Raw genomic sequence first — 6,833 nt, 5'->3', positions numbered from 1 at the left:
AGATAGATTTGTAGTTGTCTGACCAACCGCACTCAGCATGTAGTCCTCAATAAAACTACAGGTAGATGGCCAAATTTCTCCAGTGCTTAAACACGCAGTAGGGTATCTCAAGTGCTCTTCAACATCTTCATAAATGATCTAGATGAGGGGATAAAAGGGGAACTCATCAAATTTGCAGATGACACTAAACTGGGGGTAATTGCTAACACTTTGGAAGATAGACTAAGTAGTATAGGTTCTACTGCTTGAGCAGGGGGCTAGACTAGAAGACCTCCAAGGTCCCTTCCAGCTGTATTCTATTCTAGTATTCAGAAGGACCTTGACAGACTTGAACATTGGGCCCTATCCTAGAAGCAGTTCAGTAGTGAGAAAAGTAAGCTCCTGCACTTAGGCAGGAAAAACCAAATAATCTTGGTGCTCTAGTAGATCATTACTTATGTATAAGCCAGCAGTGTGCTGCAGCTGCCAAAAGAGCCACTGCAGTCCTAGACTGCATCAACAAAGGGGTAGCATAAGAATAACAGAATCAAGATCACAAGAAGTTATAATACTCCTTTATACCACACTAGTGAGATCCCACTTGGAATACTGCATCCAGTTCTGGTTACTACAATACAGAAAGGATGCTGAGATCCTAAAAAGAGGAGAGTAATGAAGATGATAAGGGATTTGTAGGCTAAATTGTACAATGAATGGTTAAAGGAATTAATCTAAGGAAGAGAAGGATTAGGGCTGGCATAGCTGTCTTCCAGTACTTGAGAGGCTGTCACAGAGAAGGAATGGTTGACTTATTCTCCGAAGCCCCTGAGGTCTGTACAAGAAGCAATAGATGGAAGCTCAAGAGTTCCATCTTGAAACTAAGGAGAAATTTCCTGAGAGTGAGAACAATTAATCAATGGAACAACTTCTTTTTAAGAAAAGATTGGACAGCCATTTGTCTGTGATGGTATAACTTGGGCAGGGGATTGAACTAGAACAGCGCTTTTCAACCGGTGGTATGTATAGCATTGGTGGTACTTTGGCACCTGGTAGGTGGTACACAACCTAGTCAAGTGGCAGCAGTGCCAGAGAGGGGAGAGTCATCTGGAGCTGCAGTGTTGCTGGGGCTCTGCTGAGGGCCCAGGATCCGTGCATGCGGCTCCAGCTGATAGGTGCTTCCAGTGGCCTCAGGGGTGGCCGGCAGCCACACATAGTCTTTGGGCAGAGATTCAGCTGGAGCTGCGGTATTCCTGGGGCTCTGGTGAGGGCCCTGGATCAGCGCACACAGCTCCAGCTGAGCAGTGCTTCTGGCAGCCTCTATTATCACCGGGAACAGCAAATAGGCCTTGGGTGAGAGAATCAGTTGGAGCTGCAGAGGCCCCAGGATTGGCGCACGCAGCTCCAGCTGATCAGTGCTGTGTGAAACGGCCAGCCGGGGAGTGGGTGACTGCATGGAGGAGTGAGACTGGGGTAACAACTGACACTGGAGCTCTTGCTGAGCCCCAGAGAGTGGCACACCAGGGAGAGAAAAGGAGGAGGAGCGGGGAGAGAGGATGAGATATAAAAGGAGGAGGTTTTGGCAGGAGAGGGAGAGGAAAAAAAAGACAGTGGGGAAAGAGAAGTGGACAGAGAAAGAAAGAAGAGAGGCTTCTGTGAGAGAAGCAGTGAGGAGAAAGGAGAAGAAAAGAGGCTTCTGTGAGAGAAGCAGAGAGATCAACAAAGGAGTAGGCTGTGAAAGAGAGGGAGAGGAGAGGAAAGGGAGAGGGGAAGAAGGGCCGACCAGCCAGCTGACTACCAAGATAGTGGTGCATATTAATAAATATGGATTAATTCATCATACATTCTTCAGTGCAAAGGGAAAATGATTCAGCAAAGGAACCGCCACTGAAGAAATTAAAACCAGTACTTTTTTCCTCTTTTTTTGTCATCAAGTTTTTGACACCTTGCTAAGCACTGGTGGTATTCAAATATTGTCATGTCCTAAAAGTGGTACAATCTGTGAACAGGTTGAAAAGCACTGGACTAGAAGACCTCCAAGGTCCTTTCTAGCCCTGTGATTCTATGAAAAGCACTCTGCATTGCAGCCTGCAATTTCCCTTCTGGACACAAGGGGCCGGCCTGCTTCCAGAGATCTAGAAATGAATTGTAATCCACCAAAACTTGTTCAGCTTTCCAGTTTCTCTCATGTCTAGCTAGCCTGCTCTTATGCTGTCTGAGGACATGATTTCTAGGCTTGTATCTCTGCAAGTAGCCAGAGCTGGGGAAAACTGTTTAAGAAAGGGTTACTAACATAGAACGTGCATAAGAATCTGTGTTGTTTCTCTTTTGTCATTCTGTTTAAGAAACAGTTTTTTTAAAATAAAAAGCATGTAAACATCCTATGTAACTGTCAACTATCCAGTTGGCGAATCCAGAAAAAGAAACTTCTGGGACATTGTTTTTCCAAGAGTAGAAAATTTTACTGAATAAGCCACATTGCACAGAAGAAGTGAAACTAGCTCTGGGTTTCCCGTGCAAAAGTAAGTGTAGTTAATCCCTCTTTTTCCCTACTGGCCATCCACAGTCCAAAACATCCACCAATCACAGCTGTTAATTTTGTTATGAGAAACAGTCTGCAATGCCAGGACACCTGTTCGGGGTGTCCTTAGGATGCCAGCAATGTCCCACATTGCCAACCGATGCCTGAATACCGTTCTCCCTCCCCTGCATTCCAATCACCCCATCTTATTATTGTCAAGCTATGAGCGAAGAAGTGCAGATGAAAGTGCAAATCAGTCTTGACAATAACTAGTTATAATATCTTAATTCTAATTCCTATTTAGGACATTTTTAATAGCTTTCTAAATATAAATGCTAGGACACAGTTCTTAATTCTAAAGGTAACTGGTTCTATAAGAGAAGAGCTCCTACAGAGTATACTCATCTGAGTCCCCTCTTGTTGCCCTTTGCAAGAGGTGGAGATTTTTGATAAATGCTCTCTGTAGATGCTAGATATTATTAGCAGAGAAGCCAACTAATGTATTCTCCTGAAAGTGCAGATTCACCATCTGGGGATGTCCTCAAGCTATCTCTGGCTGGAAGAACAGGCATAGGCTGTCACCAGGAGAGGTATACTTTGGTTGGTGTACCTTTCCTGGAGCAGGAGATTGCCCCCAATTTCCTTGTCTTCTTGACTGGAACTATCCCTGATAATTCAGCTGGTACAGAAGGCAGCTGCCCACTTGGTCACAACTAAAACAGTAACTATCACATTCTGTCTCCACTGAGGGAACTGCATAGATTGCCACTTCATTTCTGTATGCAATTTAAGTTGCTGGTGATCATCTCTAAAGCTTGGGGTCTGAGTATCTTTGAGACTGTCCATCTACTCCAGGTATAATCTGGCCATTCATGTAAACTGCCTGTCTCCAGCTGTTGTGAAATTCCATGGAATTGAACTCGGAAGCAAGTTTTTCATATGGGGACTACTTTCCTCTGGCTCAATTCACTCTCTGAAGTGAGATGGCTTCTGTCTGTCCTAGCATAGAAGGTGGTTAAATCCTGGATTTTCCAATGATCCTTCAAGAATCCTCATCTCCTGGCAATGAGAAAAGGGCATGGTCAGTAATGGAATGGCAACTTTAATTTTGTTGGTTTGGTCTTGAATTGTATCTTCAATTGTAAGCTGCCCAGAATCATAGACTGAGATGATTATAGACATTGAACAAGATGTGTTTGAATATTAGTAGCTCAGGTTGGTAGTTGGGCTGTAGGTTTGATCTCCGTGCCAAGCTCAGAGACCAAACCTACAGCCCAGACATTGAATAAATAATAAGTTTATTTTGATTATATTGTTGGACTTTATCAGCCACTTATTGATTTAAGAGGGTTAGAAGTCACAGTAAAAGCTATTCTTTTATATACTTTTTATCTTAGATCTTTGATTTTTATGTTTGTACTTTCTGTACTTTCATAGATACATTTCCTTGGCAAGGGGTTTTAAAAAAATCTATTTCTATGATGTAAGCACTTAAAAAATGTCTGTTTTCAATAAGCTTTCTTTTCAGATGTTATTTGTTCCATATTTTTTTTATCAGAAAAGCTTAACACATCTTTATTTGATGCTGGCATTTCTATTATTGCCTTGGGACAGAATACCCAGTGGAATTGCTTCCTTGAGTATATCCTACTTAAGTCCTCTCCCTTGACTTCCTTGCACATCATTGGTTGCATTGGTTACTTTTTCCTGCTCTACGGTTTAACTGTAACCTGGAAGACAAAAAGCAAAACAAAAGGTGCATTTCAGTATAGTCAAATTGTATGGAAATAATGTAGTGCAAATGTCAATTTACTCCAGCACAATTGAGTTGCTTCCACAAAACAATCTTGAGGTACATGTGGCTGATGAAATCATAATCTTTCAGTGGCACTCCCTGTGATATTCTTTATATATATATATATATATATATATATATATATATATATATATATATATATATATATATATATATATATATATATATATATATATATATATATATATATATATATATAATATTTTATTAGTTTTCTAATTTTACAATTAAGTATTTAAAAAGCAACGTGGTGACTGGGTTAATCAATAGTTCAATAACATACATAAATCTTTAGTATAAATCTCAAGTTACAACATCAGATATTTCCTCTCTTTTTCCTTTAATATCTACTCTCTCATATTAGGCTAATACAGTTCTTATTATTATCAACTAAGTAAAAACATCTTTGTTACATTTATCAATAATGTTTAGCTTATACATATCTTAATTGTGTTTGCATTCAATCCTTATATACAATCAATGTCCTGTTATTGCTTTTTTCCCAAGCTTTAATTTCCCATCAATATTCAAATTAACATTTGGTGTTTATAATTTCCAAGCTTTAGGTAACCAAAGTTTCCCTTATCTCAACTTCTTCCTTTTTCCCTTTTCATAACAAAATCTAATATTCTAAATACACATCTCATCTATTTGAATATAGTCTTGTTCTCTTTTCTAAAAGTTATCTATTTTCCACCATATTAAACCATCTAATTAATAATACAATATCCCCTCTAATAAATCAAAACCATTATATGTATTGTCTGGGTTAAACAATAAATCAGCAATACGCATAATTTTTTTTGTTTAGGTCTAATTTTTAAAAGCTCAAATACTCCCTCTCTTTTTCTGGTAATATCTATTATCTCATATTGGGCAAACAGAATTCTTATTTTCAATTGATTTCCAAATATTTTATATTAGGTGACCAAAATTTCCCTTATCTCAACTTCTCCCTTTTTCCCTTTTTATACCAAAGTCTATTAGTCTTGTTACACATATTACCTATTCAATTATAATGTTACTTTATTTTCTAAAATTATCTGTTTTCCACCATATTCAATCCTCTAGTTAATAATATGAAATCCACTCTAATAAATCAAAACCCTTATTTTCTTCAGCCTTACTCTGGCTTTCTTCCTTTGCAAACTAACTTCCATGTCAATGCTTTTGAATCATCAAATAGTTCTCCCTCTATTATTATATATACTATTTGGAATAAGAAAGACCATTTGGTTGCAGTTTTTTGGAAGAACTAGCCCATTTGTATTCATTAGACCGCCTCCCTATTACTCCAATTTCCCACAGTTGTCCTAATAGGTTTATCTTCCATTCAATCTGTTTTTTTTCCTTTTCCTCAAATTTCTTCAGATTTTTGTAAAAAATCTTTTCCATTTTCAGTGTTGTCACTCCCTTTTCTGATTTTTCCATTGGCTGGATCTGTTGATCAACTGAGTCTTCTGTCTTAGTTTTTAGTTGTTCCACTTCTGTTATTTTTTGCATTGTTAGTTCTTTGGTTGTAGTCAAGATCTGAGTTTGTATATTTAAGCTGGCATCTTGTTCCTTTATGTTGCATCTTATTTTGTCACAAGTTGAAAGAATGGTTTCATGTATTGATTTCAACATGGAAAGGATTTTTTCCTGATCTTCATCCATATTCTCTTGATAGTATGTTAAGTTGAAGACTTTAGAATTAAATGTTAAAAATAGTTTTTTGTTTTTTATAGCTAGGTATGGGACATCTATTTCACATGTTATGGGTGGTTGTTCTGGATCGTATAGCTCTATGTAACCCTAACTAGAGAGCATGTATCAGTATGTTAGAATATCTGGCATATATTGAGTTAAGTGCTGTTTTCTTAAGAGATGGATTATGAGAAATGCAGTTTAGCTAGTCAGTCATCTCATGTTAATGGGTCAGTGGGAGGAGTTTCTGAGTTCTTCTCAAGACATACTGGCTACGTGCCCAGTTTGGAATGCGTTTGTTCATCCAGCCTCATGTCTCCTAGCCACACGGCTTGGAGGTCCTATGCCAACATGTGATGCTTATGCAGAAGAGGAGGGGAAAATTCATTATCAATTTACCTATGGAAATGAATGGAGATGTATTATCCAGAAGCAACCAACATAAATGCAAGTAATTCCTCTGAATAAATATATTTCTGTTATGCAATTATTTCTATTGAGTTATCTGTCTGTCCTGGATGGGACTAAAAGCAATCTGTTCTGTCTGGGTCCGAACAATGGTTTTTTTTAGTAAAAATTGTTTGTCAAGTAAGAGTTTATAGTCCAAAGTATTCCATCATCTCGTATTTTTATTATTTTTTAAGACTTATATGCCGCCCTTCTCCCCACGGGACTCAGGGCGGCTCACAGCATATTAAAACAACATAATACATTTCCCCAATAAAAGCCAATTAAAAACCAAATATTTGTAGCTGTGTCTCTTATTAAAATCATTAAAAATTATCCCTATTTAAAATTCACCCTAGGTCAGTCCCGCTTGCTGAAAAAGCCATG

This window comes from Protobothrops mucrosquamatus, unplaced genomic scaffold (assembly GCF_001527695.2).
Source record: "Protobothrops mucrosquamatus isolate PMUCROS unplaced genomic scaffold, P.Mucros_1.0 scaffold352, whole genome shotgun sequence".
Lineage (NCBI taxonomy): Eukaryota > Metazoa > Chordata > Lepidosauria > Squamata > Viperidae > Protobothrops > Protobothrops mucrosquamatus.
The sequence above is the reverse complement of the archived record's forward strand: the minus strand, read 5'-3'. Positions refer to the sequence as shown.